Source organism: Chroicocephalus ridibundus, chromosome 2 (genome assembly GCF_963924245.1).
Source record: "Chroicocephalus ridibundus chromosome 2, bChrRid1.1, whole genome shotgun sequence".
NCBI lineage: Eukaryota > Metazoa > Chordata > Aves > Charadriiformes > Laridae > Chroicocephalus > Chroicocephalus ridibundus.
The window spans coordinates 12,858,122-12,878,408 of record NC_086285.1 but is presented as its reverse complement, the minus strand read 5'-3'; positions in this window follow the sequence as shown (position 1 = coordinate 12,878,408).

The window sequence follows — 20,287 nt, the reverse complement described above, 5'->3', positions numbered from 1 at the left end:
AACTTTTTTGCAATACGCATATTTTCTTCAAATGTAATGAAAGTTATTCACTTTCAGCAAAAATAGAAAACTAAAAATTATTTTAGTAAAATACATTTTTTTAAATTGAGATTTGTGAAAAAAAATGTTTTTCACTCAGAATTTTTTCTTCCACTTTCTTAATGAGCTTTACATCTATTACTCTATGTAAAAAGTATCCAGGGCAATTCTTCATTCAGGATTTGTAACTGAGAGGTTACTAGTTTTTCTCATTGACGGCAAAGAGTTACTTCACCACTACAGTATTTCACCTGTGTGCTGTTGTGATAGGACGGAAATAACACTATTTATACAATGGTAAAAATGGAGTTATGCAGGAATAATCAACCTCCCATGAATGGAGGAAACCTGTTTGCATACAAGACAATTTTTAAAAGGCCACGTAAAAGGAGGTTAGATTTCCTTGCAAGGAAATAGTACATAAAATCACCATGGAGGTTCCAGTGCTCGGTCTTCATTACAGTGCAGGGCTGAGTTCCTACGCAAACTCCTGACCAGTGCACTTTGGATTCCAGGACATCACGGTACCCTGCTGTTGTTTTGATGGGAAGGAAGGAGTGATGAAACAAACTGGGCATTTCAGGCTCCGCGCTACCTCAACTTAAAACATAAGATGCCGTGAGTGTTGTTCTGTTGTACACTGATCAATGCGATTGCAGCTTTGAAGCTGGCTGTACATCATGCAGCAAAGATATATTTGATTAATCCCCTCCTGGTTAGTTTAAGTGATAGAAAGCCCCCTGAGGACTTAGGCTTGCTCTCCTTCTTTGCAGAGATCAGAGACAAATAGTTTCTTCCTGTGTTATTCTTGTCTTGTGTAAAGAGGATTTGTACAAGGAAGTCCCTGGTGTAAACAGTATTGAAAAATTGTTCTAAAGGATTAAAGCTTCTCTAACGATCTGACCCAGGGAGTGTGTCTTCTAGCAGCCTGCACTGATGTAGGGAGCTTTGGGCTTCAAGTAATGAGGCAATGCACAAGACGTAATATTTTGAGAAGATGTGGAAGACAGAAGACTCACCCATCGGTACATTTATTGGAATAAATATTAGCGACAGTCCTTCCTGCACAAAGGGAGGTAATTTTGCCCAATAAATTATACACACAAGATCACACTAGCATAGCATCTACTTTTTTGCCTCTTTGTACGCCTTGAGAATAAAAGCAGGTGAGTACTGACTGGGGAAGTAGGGTGAGGATGAAAACGCTATAGCTCCACTTAATTCCCAGACTGTTCTGCACTTGTACTTTAAGGCTGAAAGGGGCATGTTTTTTTCCTATACCAGAATGTTATCCAATGTCACTTCTAATGCAATAAACAGAAATGTCTGCATGACTGTCAAAAAATCTCTGCAGCCCACTGACCTTTCAACGACTTTATCCAATATGAATTTGTTTTCTTTTTAGACACTGCCAAAAAGACCAACTTTTGCACCTCAAGTAGAACTTCACTAAGGAGTTCATGTTTGGAGCATCTTTCAAATTCATTGCCTGTCTTTTACCAAATGTGCATTTATTAGGTTTTTTGTTAGTCAAAAGCCTAAGGAAAAGGTAGAACAATTCCATTTAATGTGCACAATTCTTGTATAAACATCCTGCCCATTATTTATTTCTGGAAATACAGAAGCCAATGGAGATGTTGAACTATAAGGTCACATTTGCTTCAGGCAAAATCTCTGTGTCAAGATTTCAGCCTGCCTATAGTTCTTTTCTTGAAGAAGGGAGACTACAGAGGAAAGAGAGATGTAGACTGAACACCAAAACCACACTTGAAAGAATTCTTGTTCTTCCACAGAACTCAGGAAGGAGACATAAAAGGAGAAGTAAAATAGTTGATGCTTCTCTGTAAAAATTGTGACTCTGGAAAAAACTACTGTTTGCACTTATATATATGCACACTGAGATCAAATTAAGATGGCTTGGACAAACTCAAATATGTCTTTGCAGAGCTTCCTACATCTTCATCGGGTAATTTGGGTGTTCTATATTGGTCCTTATTTGTTGTTGTGTGAAAGGAAAGATTCTTCTTACTTCTCATGAAAAAAAAATCTTTCTCTGAAATATTGATAATGATATGGACCAAAAAGTGATGTAGTTTTTAAGTTTACCAACCAACATCTGTCATATAAATTAGTGGAGGAATAGATAACATTATTTATCTTCTTCAAGGACTACCTCTTTAGTCTGGGTTAGTCTCAAATACAGACGCTTGGCCATACATCTGCCCCAGCTCCTGGGAGCACAGCCTCTGGGTCACAGGTCCCCTGTGCCTCTCCTGGCATCATTCGCTTTCCATCTCCATGATACTGGATCTGTACTACCCTCACCCCTTCCAACATCTCTTTGCACTTATATTGTCTCACCTGTCTGCTGCCCTCAACCCCAGTTCATTGCTCCGGTGACATCAGCTCTCACATGGACGTCCTATTTGAACGTAGCTGGCACAGAAGGAATTCATTCCACCTTTCTACCCTCCCCATCTAGCTTATTCCAGCTTAATGGCTTGCCAGACTTACAGCCTGTATATGTCTCAAAGCAGCCCTGTTCACAGTCTGCCTATGGATCCTTTGAGAGCCTCCAGAACTTGCTTGCACAATTTTTGTACCTTTGTCTCACCAGTGTCCTTCCATGGACCAGCTGTTGTTTCCCAACTCTTTTCCCAGCCCCTGAACATCTCTCGTTCTCCCCGCTGACCACGTTGGCTCCATTTGCTTCCCCTGCCCTGCTTTCACTGCTGGCTGGGTGCAAGAGTAAATGACTTGTTCCTGGCCTGCTGCTGCTGGGCTTTTGCACCTGTGTCTCCCAGGTTCCTACCCAGACACGAGCAGCAAGATTAGTCCACCACAGTGAATCAGAGGTGGCTGTAGTATATTAAAATGGAGAATTAAAAAAAAAAAAAAAAAATCAAAAAAAGCTCTTTGGCAGATGCAGAGGTGAAACCAACCAAACTACGCAGGGTCTTCCGTTAGTAAAAAATTAGCATAGTTTCATTATTTTGTATTTCCAAACTTCCCATCCTTGGGTATGAAAGAACATTGCCAACACAGCCCCCATTTCATCAGGGCACTTAAGCATACATTAATCATCTACATTTATTCAAGAAGGTATTCTGCAGATGTTTTACTTTAATTCTCACAGAGGTCAGCATATAAGAGCGACTTTAAATGCTTACAGTAATAGAATTAGGATGAAGCATCTGGGCCTAAGAAGAAAAGCAGTCTGCTGTGCAAAAAGTAAAATAAATCTGAAGAGATAAAAATATCAGATTCATTCTTCTTTTACGCAACACCTTGTCATAACTGAATACCCGAATATTAGACAAAATGTCTAATTTTGGTGTACTTCTGTAAATTTGGTGCCTTCTGCAAATTTATTTTCTTGGGTACATTTCTTGGTCAGCTGAAATGGTCTGCATAAAGATTTCAGTTACCTTCTCCCAACTGTACTTTCCCTTTTTTGCCACATTTAATATATGATCAAGGAAGAGAAAACCAAGAACACAGAAGCACTCAGGAAAGCAATCACAGATTCTCCAGTTACTGCTGAAATAGCTCCCTGAAGATGATGTGTTAGGCTTCCTTTCCATTTTTACTTGGCAATCCTCAAAAGCACGTCAGATGGGTGAACTCTCTTGTCCTATCCTTGTCCTCGAACATTAATTAGTTTATGCTTTGTGACTGACTCCTGCTGACTAGTATCTCTGAAGTTAATCATGTCACTAGGGACATTTGTATAAGCTTAGGTTCTATGTAATAGCACTAATTATAAAAGGAGATGTAAGGTTATTTGGCTACAGAAGTGTGTTGTTTCATGAGATTACAGAAAAACAAGGTAAGTTTTCAGATGTCACTGTCAAGAGGAACGAGTCAAATGTGAACCGTCTTAGTGCTGCTTACCAGTTCATTAACACCTCCATTTGTCTTTCTTCACTCTCCTTTCCCTCACCCATGGCAATGTTCTATGGAAATGGTACGTGTCCTTGCTGGGGAGGGGGGAGGTGGGGGCGGGGACCAAGGAGTAAGGCTTTAGTGCAAATTTCTGCAGAAAATCTTAATGCAAGGAAGAAAGAATGCGGGAGGATGGGTCGCTTGAGATTAGTTTTATGGGAATAGAGGAATACATCTCTCTTTTTTGCATTTATCCTTTGGTAGTGCCGTCACCTAACTATGGGGGTGCTCTGTATCCTATTCCTTTGAAGTGAAATTATACCCTGAACAGCTCCTGAAGATGAATTTTTGTACTTGGATTTTTCCTTGGAACAGAGAATTTTGGCATTTAAAATGTTGGTTTCCCTTGCCCTGATCTGCAAGGTAGTATGAGGTCAACTTTTGGCCAAAAGCTATGGTTTGGGCCAGTGAAACCAATGGGAGTTCTTATAAAGTTAGCACTTTCCAGCAGTAAAGCATGGTGTTCGTCCCTGCTAAATGGCTCTGAAGTGATCTTCAGTTAGGATAGTGGTGCAAATATAGAGGAACTGAGGAGCAGTTTGGAACTTTACCTATGATACTTATTGAATCTTACTTTGTGTTTACATCAGGAAGTTGAAAAACAAAACCACTAGAAAGCAAAAGTATTAGCCACTGACTTGAAAAGAGGAATGGTGTGAAATTTTACCAAGTGCCCCGTGAATTTTAAATTAGAAAGGATGACGTTTCTAGTTAAGTAACAGAAAAAAAAAGTTAACTAATGTAGAAGCTGAAATTATATCTCAGACTAGTGAATGATTCTCTCATATTTTAGATAGGATAGGATAGGATAGGATAGGATAGGATACCTGCATTTTATAATTTATATAATATGTCAATGGAAGCATGTAAGTGCCAGAAAATATGCCCTGACTATGAAGCTTGTTGCCAAGAGGATAGAAGGTATGTTCTGAAACCAGAATAATTCTGACCCTCGTAGCACACCTCCTGCAATACGTGTGGATAACGGAACAGCTGTTTCAATAGCTAACACTCCCCAGGAATGACAGCATGAAGATTTATGCCAATGTCAATCATTTCTCCTGATGCTAAAGCATTCCTCCTGATGCTAGATCCGAAGCGCACAAGAGGTAACCTCACTTATGCTGCCCTATCGAGTACAGGAAACCAAAATGTCTTCATTCGCAAAATGCTGGTGGCGCAATCCAAGTCCGCCAGAGACGCACTCGCAGTACTGCAGCCAGCAGCGGGCTGCGAGACTGAAATGTTCTTCAAAGATTCAATCACCTAATGTGTGAAATTACAGCATTTCATCCATATGTTCTCGATTGCACACATTTTAAAGGGACAGTTAAGCAATTTAAATCAGGGACAGTACTGATCATATAATTATACCTAAATATTTTCTGAAAATGTGCAGTGAAAAATGTGAATTTTGTCTAGGAGACTGATTGGCTTAGCACTTTCTCCAGCAAGCTTGTTTGAATTCAGAGCAGACTGAATTTCTTGGAAACTGTTGTGCTCCAATATGCTGTTACTTAGTCCACGTAAAAAAATCAAAAACTTAATTCCGATGTGGTCCAGAACTACCATCACAACTAGGAGTTGTACATGCACTTTTTTTCACTGTTAACGAGGAGAGAAATGATCTCCCATCCTTCCCAAAGGTCATGAAGATTGTGTTCCTCAAGGCAGGGTGCTTTGAGAAACCCAGCACCGCGACCATTCTGCTGCATGAATTTGATAGATAGAAGATTCATGATGAGACGGGAGCCAATCTGCTAGCCACCATTGAAGCAACTATTTCGTTTTCTATCTATTTTAAAAATAATTTCCTTTAAGTTAGTAATTTTGTCACTACCTGTATGTGTGACATATGGCAAATGAAATTATGGGTTTGAATAAAAAGCGGGGTAATACATGAGGGTTTTTTGCATCAGTTACAAGTTACATACTCTTTTCCAGTATCTACCTAATTCAATCTAGCAAAATAAATAATTATTTTTTTTTATCCGCTTGGAAGGACTTTCTAGTATTTTACGCATTTGTTCCTTAATTTGATTCATAAAATTTTCATTGTAGAAAAATGTTATTTTATGGATTTGATTTTCCTGTTGCTTTTTTGTTTTGTTTATTTTGCTGTCAGTGGTGGAAGCCCATTCCTCCCACTTCCATTCTCTTTAGAGCGTATAAACTCTGCGTGCAGGCATCTGAAGGAGCAGTAATCTTTAGTTATTACAATAAGTCCTTCAGCACAGGAAAGATCATAGTGGATCAATTTTGCTGCATTTGACTAATCGTCCTTTCTTGAATGTTGTGCCCTATCTAGAACACTGAGTAGTCTCTAGAAATGTAAATCAATGCAAAACTTCAAATGTACCTCTGTATTAAAAGCAACTCTAATATTTGAAATTTCTTATGCTTTATATGAGATGTGATACTCATGCCTTTGAAAAGCAAACTGCCTCTGCAAGGGCACTGTACTGATTCAAATAGAAATGTCCAGGAAAAGAGTGGCACAGGTGACTAAAAGGGTTAAATAGAAAATTAGACTTAAAATATTTGTGCTACTACTAACAACTAATAACATGTGTTCTCCATTTGCAAGCAAGCCCGTTCTACAAATACCTTTCATAGAATATAATTCATAGTAGTGTGATGACAAAGTAATTCCCACCTTAAGCTAGGAGAGTAACACTCCCTAGGGGCATGAGGGCTGTTTTGCCTGCTTGTTTTCTGGGCTTTGAATTTGAATGAAAAATTGCATTTACTGGTCCTTTCGGAATAAGGAAGGCAGGAAGGGTCTGTGTCTTCTTGAATAAATACTTGCTCCTGATAAAAAAATAAGAGTGTGTTATAGATCGTCAAACTTGAAGAACAGCAATGCTGGCTCTTCTAAATATTTGTGTTAGCCCCATGAAATCCTTTGAAAGAATTACTGTGTAGAAACCTGTGGATTTGCCATAGAACAGTTTAGCTACCAGCAGTATCCTTTTTACAGCTCCCCATGCATTTATTGCTATGTCAATAAGTCAGAGGTCAGGAAAGACAATATGAATTGTACTGCTAACAGTCTACTCTCTCAGAAAACAGTGACACACTGGAGGCCAAATCTTATTTCCTTCATACACATTGGTCCTGAATCAACAATGTACTTCAGCAAATTCCTAGCTTTAAGCACTTAATATCTGCCCTAGGATATATGCATCCCCAGACTGACTCCTGAGACGAATGTCCTGTCATGATCATATTGACGTACACGATCTTACCACGTCCTCTAGTTTCCTTAGGAGACACGGGACCACTCCACACTCCAATAACGTCTGTAATTTAGATGATCAGAGGACCTGCACAGTGGAATATACTGACCATACCCATCACACGGGATAGAGACACCCGGGTTGAGCTGGGAGGCTGCAAACGCGGTTACAGTTATACATAAGCTAAAAGAACTTGCAAAATTGTGGGCACTTGATCCTGTCCCTCACAAAAAGCACCAACTTCTGAGGGATTATACTTATGAAAAAGCTGATGGGACTCATGCTTTTTACATATAATATAGCTTAATCTAAATTGAAGAGATTCTACAGGAACTATCCTGTTTCCTACTGACTCCAGTAGAATCGGTCCATGTGTTATGACAGCAAAAAAAGTCTTTAAAAAGACAAGGACCTTGAGGCAAAAGCTACTACTAAGCCTTCATTCCCATTTAGAGGATTTATTAAAATAATATAAAAAGGAAATAATAAGAACCATCATTTTAGCAAGGTGACCTTCACAAAGGACATTTCAAAAGAGAAACTGCAATTCTTTACACATAATACATAAAGTGCACAGTCCACAGCCATGTTACTCTGAACAGACTGCACTTAGAGCTTTCAGCATGTTGGTGAAAAGAGTGGGTATGTTAATTGCATAATTGCAGCTTTATATAATGGTATTTATGTTAGCTGAATTTATAATTTACTATTACAGTATGCTGTAACGGATTAATATCCACTTATCAGTCTATGAACAGCCCTGTATGCATTACACTGAAACTCACTTAAAGGTAGAATAATGACACTAATAGAATAAACGTACTGTTCACAGGGCAGTCCTTTTATTCAAAAGAACGTGCGAGGCATCAGCAAGGACAGAAAGTCCTTGAAAGGGGCATCTGTCCAGTATTAGACTACAAGGTATATCTGGAGATGTTCTAGGCTTCTATTGAAAGCAAAATTTAACGTAATCTTCAGCAATAAGGAAAAAACAGATAATATAACAACTTGGCCCTTTGCACTGTTGAGCATCAGGGGTGACTCCTTGCAGTTTCACAGTCCATCTGAATAATAAATAGTGTAAATGGTCAATTAAGTTGATAAAGATACAGGGCATCAGTACATTTACACCAAGCCGACGTATAAACCACTGTCTAATGAATGCCTGAGAGGAGTACGCTGTACTTAATTAACTCTTACGTGGCCCTGTTCATGGCAGCATGCCATGGTTTGGGCCACCACTCTGTGTCAATGGCACACTGGTACAGGCACCTGAGCATGTTGGTATCATGTAATAGGGAGATATACACGTTACACAGATTTTTTTGTGGTTCATTCATAAGAGACGAGCTCAGCACTTTGCATATCCCAGCTGATAAATCCACAACTTGTGTCTCAGTCTGGCCTCTCCATATAAGCTCACAACATCAGGCAGGCACTGTGTAGGACTGATGGTTGAGATCTGTGTATGAGGTAGTTGTGTCTCTTCCTACTCTACAGAATGGGTAGAAGTAAGCACTGCTAGGGTGCAATTCATCTTATCCTAAAATAAACACCTAAAATAGTTCACATATATAACACCCCAGAAGTGCCTATTTATCTCCATTGTCAATAAAGATAGCCTAAGGTTAGGTCTAGAACACACATTGCAGGCATTTTTACTTCTATTAAACTTAATTGGAACTTTGATGGGAGTTAGATTGCCAAACAGAGTTGATGTTTCATGTCCTGCTCTCTTTGATTACATCTCCATTTTTTTAGCCAAGGCAGCAAAAACCAGCAATCCACAGCCCAAGTACTGTGAACCAGCTCACAGCTATACTGCTGAGGTTTAGGGGTCGTTAGGAGTACAGGTTACACCTATAATGTGTGGACATCACAGAAAGCATCAACAAGATAATCAGGAAAGCACCAACAGCGTATTGAGGATCTAGCCTCCAGCCCATTTTTGGTCAGTGCATGGAGTTTACTACTGAGATGACTATTTGGTTTGCATAAGAGCAGAGTCCAGGTAAGAATATGGGTTGTATTTCTGTATACATTTCTATATAGAATATATTTCTATATCTTAGAAAACAAGGGTTTGATTATACTTCAGTGAAATATTAGCAGCAAACGGTAGGCACTATAAACTATAATACCGTCACTATCTAAAGGTCCTCTAGGCACGATGAAGACTTGTCATGTGTCGGTGGTACCGACTGCTGATGCGGCTTTTGCCTTCCGCAAGAGGTAAAATCTTCTGCGTCCAGCTGTGTAGGGGTTTATTGGTCACTATCATCTGCCTTTCTGTTTTATGAAGATGTATTGTGAAAGACTGTGTGTGTGACAATCCTTTTATATATATATATATATATGCATATATATTGTGTGTGTGACAAGTCCTTTCATATATAGATATATATGACAGGCACCATCTAATGATTTTCATAACACACGTATGGTTTTATGAACATCCCTTCTTAGTTACATCAGTGACATCTCCTGCAAATTTGTGCATATAAATGGAAATATTTTTTATTTTACTTTAGATTGTACTTCTGCTCTGATGTCTAGTCCAGGAACACAGCACCTGACAAAAACCCAACCCTGTTAACATATGGCATCACATTCTGGTATCTATTGGATCACGATTTTCTCCACTGAAAACATACTGATTGTCTTCATGATGCACCAAGATGTGTCATCTGTGCAGAATGCATAAGTAAAGTTAAGTTGTTAAGAGTAACTTTAATAGACCAGATACTAGACCTAGTCACACAGAGTTACTTCTACATCTAATTTCCATTTTTACGTAAAATTGTAGTAACAGTTCAAAGTTCAGACATATCTCGGTAGGAAGCTAAGAGGAGAAAATAATAATGAAAAGGAAATACACTTTCAAAGTGCAAAAGACACGAAGTGTTGATCAAGAGAATAGTGACTGAATGAGAGCTGTGGTAGCTGAAAGCCCTCTGCCAGAGTACCTAATGGCAATTTATACAGGCAAATAAAATTCCTGTATGCACACAGAGATGACAAATGCAAATGTAAATGTGAAGGAATTATTCAAACAGTGCAATGTGACCACAAGCAAAACACTTCTGTATCTGGTCACTGTTTTTTAGGAGTTAGATGACATAAATGAGGACGGAGAAGAGGACAAACAGAACGGAGAGATTCAAAAATTCTTTTGGCAGCTCAAAAAGGGTAGAGAAATTTCTAGGTAGGCTTTTAAGAGAGGGAAAACTGCACTGAAAGGAAGAAAAAACAACTCTGCAAGAAATTAGAGTGATACTGCAGTCATACTAGCAATGAAAGCAAAAGCTACAGTAATAAACTGGCATGAAGTTTGGGTTTTTTTCAAAAGTAGAGAGAACTTAACTCCTTCCACACCTGCCTTCTACTCCAGCTCCTCCATACGCAGAATTCTTCTAAGCAAAGGTGACTCAAAAAAAAACCCCAAAGTCTTTGTCCATATAATTCAAGGTTGGGCTAGGCCACCGTAGCCAAGTCATTCTTATTTGCACGCCTAGCAGCTCCAAAGAGAGCAGTAAGCCATACTTAACAGCCATGGGGTAGCCTGCTCATAGCACGTGTCCCCAGCGCACGTCCATAGCACCTGCCCTCAACAAGGCTGCAACTTGCACCTCAGACTGACCGCAAAATAGTTTAAATGCTCTACTGGCACATGCCCACAGTGGGGCAAAGTGTGCTAAAAACCTACCAAAAGGCCAAAGTATGTGAATGCATACCATTGATGACAGGCAGGCAATGCCTGGACTTAACTAGCCTCCACGTAGAGGCCCAGGTAGGACCCTAAGTGAAGCATTAACTGATGAGACCAAATGACTTCTTACAGTGGTCTTTGATACCTATTTTGTGCTTAAAAATAAGTTATTTTGTAGTCTTTCTCTCATTTCAGTCCTACATCAAATGCATTTATTCTTTCTGAAGTACCACATATCTGAACCAGTGTAAATGGATAAATTTACCCAAACTAGCGTAAATTAAATGCATAAGTGCTGCCTGCAGGCTATTACCAAGGAAAGTTAGGATTTACAATGTAGAAGCTACTTCAGAGGTGATGGTAGGTTAATAACAGAGGACAAATTCCATCTTCCTTAGGTTCAAGGACTAAAAGATTAAGTCATTTCCTTTGAATTAGGATCCAAAGAGTTTCTGAAAGCCCAAAGATTAGAGATATATGGGGCGGAGGAAATGGGGAAAAAAGAACAAAAGAACAGAAGAAAATAATATCTGCATAACCACTGTTAACATTTGTTTCTTAAAAGTCAAAACATTGCAGTGTTTCCCTAAATTAAGAATTCTTTTTGATAAAAATGTACATCTCCATTTCTTATTTTACAGGCAAGTTTCAGAAGTTCATCTCACTGTAACTTTATTGTGTTCTATCAAGAAGCATGTTCACGACTAGGCCAATCTCAGGTCTTTATAGTGTCAAAATCAAAATTTTAAATGCTTTTTAAAAGCTTAAAAAAGCCATCAAGGATCACGTATTCTAGAAAGCTCATGCACTCTGCCCCAGCTGCAAGTCCTTAACTGACATGAAGAGAAGGCAGGATGTTAACTAGCCCAGAACGCATCCTACTACCTTTCCTACTAGCTGGTTTCTCTGAATTCATTGCAGACAGGCAGACACCTCCAAAGGACAATATATCCCACCTGAAGATAAGCACGTCAGGTGTTGGAGCTGAACTGCTCTTTTGAGTTACTTCTGCCTCTCAGAGGGAAAGCTAGACAATTAGTTTGGACTAGACAGTGAACTTTAAGATGACTTCAGTTAAGTGAGATGACTGTATCTGTGATACACACATTCTCACAATAGAGCAGCAAATAGAGGCTGTTAATGCAAAGCCTTCATTTTTCCTGTCACTAACAAGCAATAAAAAATTACCTTACGTTTTAGTAGTAAAATATAATGAAATTATAGCAGGCGAGTGAGTACTTGGCTTACTAGCAAATACCAAGTAAAAGCTAAACAAAGCTGGTGTCCTAGAGGGAGTCTAGCACGGGCAGGATTACGCCTAAACCTTATTGTGCTGAAATCTGTAGTGTGTGCTGATTCTCACCTTGCAGATCAGAAACCCAAGCAAATGAAAAGCAACTATTTTAATGTGTTCTTCAAATTTGGGGTTATAATGCAAGACCTCCCAGAATATTTAGGCAAATAAACTTAGAAATGAGGACACGTTTTTTACGGGTTTACTCAGCATTTAGTTACGTAGATTGAGAGAAAAAAAATTCATGTGGAAGTAATGTGAAGAACATATTGTTTCTTTCAGATAAGAAATGTTTTATGAATTCCTATGAAGTGTAGGAAAATGCATAATGAAAAATTATGCCATCAATAATGTAAAACGGAAGGAGAGAAATGGAACAAGTTAGGTCTGCAGCATTTTATTTATGTAAAAAGGTCTTCTATAACCTTGTCCTGATAAACAAAGAAATAAATGTTTAAAACATTTTTTTTTATAAATCTTTATGGTTTCACTCTACTGGTGAAATAAGATAAACCGTAATTAGAAAGAGATACTGAGTACGTCATCGTGTCTTTGAAAGCAGCATATATGAAAGGTTTGCTTCGACAGTGTTTAAGTCTAGGGTGCAGAAAGCAAAAAAAAAACCCATAACTTATTGCTCATTTCATTGTAATCCTTCCTATCAGTACAAACTTATCCTTATTTCTGGAGGTAATGCTGTTTGCACAGGTGACATAACAATTTTTATGCTCAAAGGCACGCTCATCAGTGATACAAATAATTGTCTCAGTACCATGTATGAACCTGCCTGTAAAAATTGTACTCAGAAAATATGTAGGAAAAAGAAAGGGCTAGAGTAAAAATACGACACAGTCAACTTTTCCAGGGTGAATATATTCTGTTGTAGTTATTAGGAACTTCAGGCTTAGCCTTCGCCCTGCCAGAGTATGCCACATTCCCCTTTGAGATGGGAGGCAGTCCCCCTGTGGCAAAGCAGCTGTCCCCGGAACAGGGTCGGTCAAAAGGAAGAACATAACCTGATCCAATGTTGTTGGCACAGAAGGGATGAACAGAGCTTTGCCAGCTTGTAATAGCAGAGGATCAAATTAGAGGGAACCCCAGTTGTCTGCTGTGGCTCTATTTGTGCAATGGCAAGCTACAACAAAATTAACATACAGAAATACCGGCATAAGTGTTCAGAGGAGACAAAAGATTTTACAAGGTTAAAAAAAAAAAAAGTGTTGCTCTTTACCATTTTTTGGGACTTCTCTGTTGTAAGAGGACTATAGCCTAGAGGACATATTGGATTTATTCATAATATAGCAAAACTAACAGTAAATGTAGGACCTGGCAGCAAAGACTGGATCTTTCTTGACTTTTCTTGAAGTTAAGAGTCAAGAAAATGTCAATAGTTCAGATCCCTGTAGTTATTTATATATTGCACTTTGAATGTTACTTGTTGTCTGCAGGAGCAGGGAGTGAGGCAGCCCACGCTCTAGATAGGCCTCCAGAGATCAGTGGAAATGGCTGGAAGCTGCACAAGGGTGCAAAATGTGTTTTGTGCCTGGTTTTTTGCTTCCTGTAAAACATGAAAGTGATCTCTGCGAGATGAGGAAGATGTTTTGCGTACTTCAGCGATGCTAGGCTAAGGTCAGGTGTTGTGTCTAATGGTGCTAATGAGCTCTCCGAGTTGGAGCCCCTCGTGGGCGGCAAAAGGTATTTTTAAGTTCAGTGGAGCACCATTTTATGAATGCAACCTCTTCAGAGATAAGTAGACCAGATGTAAGGTATTGCCTAAAAAAAAGACAGATGAATGGGAAGGTGCCTTGTATTAACTGGATTGCTATGAATTTAGATAAAGGAAGAAAACGTGGCTTGGAACTGTGATGATGTTATTAAAAATGGTCGGTCTGGGTGCAATCTCCAGCTAAGTGCCCGAGGACAAAAAAAACTGCATCACCATCCTGATGCTAGTGTTTAATGTGAAATTATATCTTTGGCTGGAAAAGAGCTCTTTGTCTGACACAGAGCATGGAGCTTTTTATATGATGTTTATTAGGGCTTACCAGGAAAGGTGGCTAATGTAGGGTGATAAGAGCATTACTAATTTTCTTTGACAAATGGCTCTCAGATATTTTCCATTGTGAATTGTACATTAAACCGCAATTTCTTTCATGAATTTCCTTTTCTTACAGCCATGCGATACTGATTCCACACCTATCATACAGCAATTCAAATGCTCACACACAATGAAGTAGTATAAAAAGTGCTAAGAAAACAAGATTATAATAAATAAACATAAGGCTAAATATTTTTGCAGTCATGCTTCTTCAAACAAGCCATAGCAATATGAAGCCTGAAGTAATTCAAAACCACATACCTAATCCAGATACGTTAAAAGAAATTATTGGCTTCTCTTACCAGTATAATTTTTGGTTTACTGTGATTCTAAGAACTACCATTATTACAGATAATGCTTTAAGCTAAACTGAAGCTGAAGGACCTGCTTTTCTGCATAAGAGGTGAGACCAGTGTAGGCTTCTGTCCTTTCACTCCTGGCAGCAATTTCCTGAATAGTATGGAAGAGGGATAAGTAAGTACTGACATGAGATACTTTGGTTAAAGAAATCATTCCCTGTCATTCTCACATCAGAAAGTATTTGGTTGAAAATAGCTATAATAGAATATCAAATTCATGAGCACTTCTAGCCGAGATAATTAGTTTAACAGGAAATCTCTGACACCTGAAAATCTCTCTAGCTTTCATCAATTAAAACAAAAACATTTGAGCACAAACAAATACTGGAACTCTTATAGGCAAAATAAATGAAAATGAAAAGCCTTGGGAACATGTAACAGTTCTTTTTCAATTTTCATCAGAAAAAAATGTTGAGATATAGTATTTTTTTATTGGGACAAAAAAGTATTTGAACTTGGACTGAGGCACTGTGGGATCTTTCACAGTGATCCCTTTCACCCAGACAGCCTCTAGACAACTTTTAAAACCTTGAGGAGATCACGTAATTCTTTTAAGACTGAGGGGGGATCTTCTCAATGCTTAAAAATACTTAAAGGGTGGGTGTCAGGAGGATGGGGCCAGGCTCTTTTCAGTGGTGCCCAGCGACAGGACAAGAGGCAACAGGCACAAATATGAAGATAGAAAGTTCCAGCTAAACATGAGGAGGAACTTCTTTACCCTGAGGGTGGCAGAGCACTGGCACAGGCTGCCCAGAGAGGTGGTGGAGTCTCCGTCTCTGGAGACATTCAAAACCCGCCTGGACGCGTTCCTGTGTAACCTGCTCTGGGTGACCCCGCTCTGGCAGGGGGTTGGACTAGATGATCTCCAGAGGTCCCTTCCAACGTCTACCATTCTCTGATTCAGTGATATAACTGGATATGACGTTCTATGTCTGTACCATGTTCTCCCTGAAGACCAGCAGCTTTCCCACATAAGTACCATTTTTAGTCACCTTTTTCATTACTTTGAACAGAGAGGCTAAGTGTAAGGCAGTAGCACCATGTACCTATTACCATCCAGCCCTTATCCCCAGACCACCGCTCTCCATGACTAAGTTTCATTTAACATTATAAGTTCTTTGAGATGAAGGTCTTCATTGTGTCCAGTGCTGCAGGATACTTTAAGAAAAGTAAGTCCATTCAACTCTTTATAAGCATAAATTCTCTAAGTCGTGCTTAATAGTAACTGCAGTAGCTTTGTCCTGTAGCAGGAAACAGTACATGTGGATGACACTTAGAATGCCTTTGGGGGAGGTACTATTTGTGCTGTAAGGCTGGGCGATGAAAATGCCCCACTTTGTTACGTGACATGAAGGTAAATGTTCCACAGTTTCAGAAAGCTGAGGCACTGAAATGGTCCCACGGCCTGGTAAAGCTGTGCCTTTTCTCTTTGAAGGCAAAGGGACCTCCTCTTTCCCTCGCCAGCCCTGCCACTGTCACCAGGCAATGGACTCCCAGCACTTTCTGCTACTGGCATGGCTGAAAAACTGTCTTGGGCTCGTGTTTCCCAGAAGTAATGCCAAGTCCATGTCCAAATCCTTTTTGTACCAGCACAGTAAAAGAAGTGATCTTCCAAGGCTTCAGGACAGCATAAGGGAGTCTTTGCATTGGAAACTCTGCTGAGATAGAGTAATTCTTGATAATTAAAGCCAAACTGCCACCAAGGGAAAGAAATGGGAATCGTCTACCGTGGAAGCTGTATCCATTCCTGCCTAAGCGTTTGTTATCTCTCACTGTCTCTGAGTCTGGATTGTTGGTTTTTTTTCCATCAAACTAAGGCGTTTTTGTACAATTTGAGTAGATTTTTCACTTAAGGATTCAGTAACTTTTAGCAATCAATACAGTAGCCCATACACTCTTGAGCACTTAACCCCTGCATGGTTTTCGTGTCCCCCATAACTTCTTTGATTTTTCAGCATTTCTCTTCAATATCTTTTAATTTCAACTGCAAGAGAGAAGATGATTGTTTGAACTTGAACAGAAAGTTTCAGTGTGTGTCTTCTCTGCTGTTCTAATGCAGGTGTAAAGGTCATCTTCACTCATGACAGCTCATAATGTTGCTCTCCTGCCTTTTGTTACTTGTAATTCAGGAACTGTGTTGGAAACACCAAGATACCGAGTGCAGAGCACTGAACAGTCATCCGAGAAAGACAGTTTTCAGGAAATTCCAAAGTTGGACAGATTTGAATGAGCAAGTGCTGGAAAGCTCCAATCATTATTATAGTCACCCTGTCAATCACTGGTCTCCCTTTATGAATAGTTGTAATGTAAAACTGAAGGAGCAATGAGAGAAAACCGGGTTGCAGAGGAAGAGCCAGAATACAAAGAAAACAAAACTGGGAACATAAGATGATAAACAGAAAGGGAAGAAAAACATCATGTTTACACAAAAGAAGTTAAAGGAAGGTCAGATTAACTCTGGGATTTATGAGCACTAATATGAAAAAGAAATAAATAAAGAGGGTTATTGAAGTGCTTATATACAAATGGAAAGAGCTTAGCAGTAAAGATAAGAGAGATGACGGCATACACATATTTGGAACTTGTGATATTGTGGGAATAGTCCAACTGGGCTAGAAAATAACAAGAATGGGGAGATTACTGAGAAAGAAGACAGAGTTTTGAGAAGACAGGGAGGGAGGGAAAAGGGGGAGAGCATAGTGGGAGGGTTCAACAGTGTTGCAAAGGATAATTCAGGAATGATATAGAGATATTTGAGAGATAACTTCTTGTGGACATATTCCAATACTCCTCAGTGCAGTGGATGAGTGAATTTCAAAATTAGAGTGCAAATTGAAAGCAAATAAATTGATGTAGATACTTAGGAAAGAGTAGTAGGTGTACCTGTACAATTTAACTCTACACATAAAATAAGAAGATGCCAGCAGGACATTTGTGCATTTCTACTTGTTCTAGCTATTAGGTATTTTATACAGCAGTACTGAGCATGCTCAGCTGTATGTCCATAAAAGTTTTACTCCTCAAGGGACTAAAGTTAACTTATTGAATGCCTCAGTTCCCATAGACCTCCAATAGTCATCCTGAAAAAACAAAAAGGTAATTGAGAACTTAAGGGGGGAGATCAGGATCAGCACCTGGGGATGCTGGCTAATCACCCAGCAGTGTGGGGCTCCTATGCCTGCCAGCCCACTTTTCCATGTGGAAGAGACATGCTTTGGAGGGACAGTATCATCTCTTGGGTAAGCAGAACATCATTTGTTCAAGCTCTTGAAATCAAGATTATGTTGATCTACGGTAGGTGGACTGACTACTTACTGCTCCTATATGCAGCCTGAAGGAACTTCTTTTGCACATGGCTACTTTACAGATGAATCTTTATGAGCTGGTACAGATCTTGGAAGAAGAACCTATCAAAAGGAGACAAAGCTTTATCTTAAATGTAAATGTGTGCTGCAAATTGCTTTCCTAATGTTACCATGATGGCTGCTACTTCAGAAATAAGAAAATGACCATAAGAATGACCATAACCACACCAAAGCCCAGCTATCCTTGTACCCTGTTTTTGACAGGGGTTGTTCAGGAAAAGCAGGAAGAACTGACAAGTGTGCAATGAAATTCATACAAGAAGCCCTCCTAGTTACAGCAAGCACCAGCTCACAAAGCCTTGCTAACAATGGCATTCGGTTCTTGTTTAAAAGATTTTTTTTCTTGAATTTTTCTCACCACTTTTTTAACCCATTTTTGCCTTTCATGTTAAACTGAGCAGGAACAAAGACAAATCAGATCCTGAGCTGCATCTGCAGAGGCACTGATAGCAGAGATAGAGTTGTGATCATCCCAATTACTCAGCATTGTCAGGCTGCACCTGGAGAACTGAGTTCAGTTCTGGGCCCCAGAATTGAAGAAAGGCATGGACAGATTGGAAAGGGACCAAACGAGGGCCATGAAGATAACCAAAGGGCTGGAAAACCTGCCTATGAGAAAAGACTGAAGGAGTTAAACCTTTTCTCCCCAGAGAAGAGATGGATCAGGGGGGCACCTCATCACAGTATTCCAGTACTTAAAGGCCAGTTACAAAGAGGATGGAGGCTCTCTCTTCACAAGGAGCCACACGGACAAGACAAGTTGCACCAGGAGAGGTTTCATCTCAACATAAGAAAGATTTTTTTCACAGTGAGAACAATCATTCACTGAAACAACCTCACCAGAGGTTTTCGCATAAAAAGTTGGATGAGATGATCTTTTGAAGTCCCTTCCAAATGGACTGATTCTATGGTATCCTATAACAACGATTTTATGGTTTGATTATGCACTATGAAAAAGTATTTTTTTCTATTTTCTTTAAGCTTGCTACCTGATCATTTCAGTTGGAGCCCCTTTAAATCTTTCATGAAACAATGAATAAATGTTTCCTGTTCACATACCTTATGAATAATTCATGATTTTATAGATCTCTGTCTTAATCATCTTTTTTTCTATACAGAGAGCTCTAATCAACATAAGCCATTCCTTACCTTTGATCTCACTAGTTGCCTCTCCGTCTACTTTTTATAGTTCCCTTTATGTTTTTAGTGATAAGGGACACCAGGACCCAAAGAGTGGGCAAACCATTGAGCTGCAGTGTGGCATGATGTTTTCTGGTCTGTGTGGTGGTCATGATTGTTTGTTGCTTCTTAATAATTCCTAACATTTGTATTGCTCTTTTGACTGCTGTTCAGTGTGGAGCTGTTATTTTCATAAAACTGCCAACCATCACTCTGACATCTTTTTCCCACATCACAATCTGCAATATAGAGGCTATCTGTGTTTATTTATAATGTTGGGGTTTTTTTTCCAGTTGTACTACTTTGTATTAATGAACACAGAATTTCGTCTGCCATTTTGTTACATTTCATGTGTTTACTCAGTAACAAACACATTCGTTTCAACCAATCTCTTCTCATAAAACCCACATTTTGATAACTTTAAAAAAGCAGTTTATGCCCTCTGCACCCACTGCATCCTATGACAGTGAGATAAGAGAAAGTTGAGAAGAACATAGGAAAAAAAATCTTGAGATAAATATGTATGTCTAGGTTTTCCAGGGTTTCTCTTCATAGAAAATCTATTTGTAGATAGTAACCTGTAAGTCTCCCTTGTCACTGTGAAGACTGCCTTGGCACTGCTGAAAAGTATGGATTCCTTCTATTAAGACCATTCTATATGACGTCTGAAAGGTGTTTTTTGATAGAATTTGAGATATAATCAAAGTATGAAAAACCATATATACACACTTAAGACTTTAGATCACCCAATTGCACAACAGACATTATATCATTATCATGAAAGTCTCTGAAAAACTAGATTTAATAGCTGAATTGTATATCTGCAGTGAGATTACCCGACTTGCTTAACAGGATAAGGGAAATCACAGAGAAAGTGCTAAATTTTGCATTTTGAGACAAATTCCTCATGTACGTTGAAATACATAACTCATGCTAATTATTAAAGTGCCATTGAAATGGATTAGCCTAACCCATCCAAGGTGTTCTCAGGGTGGCCTAAGACAGCAGAATTGTTCTCACCTAGTTTTAGATGGTTACATTAAAGACACTTACAAACTTT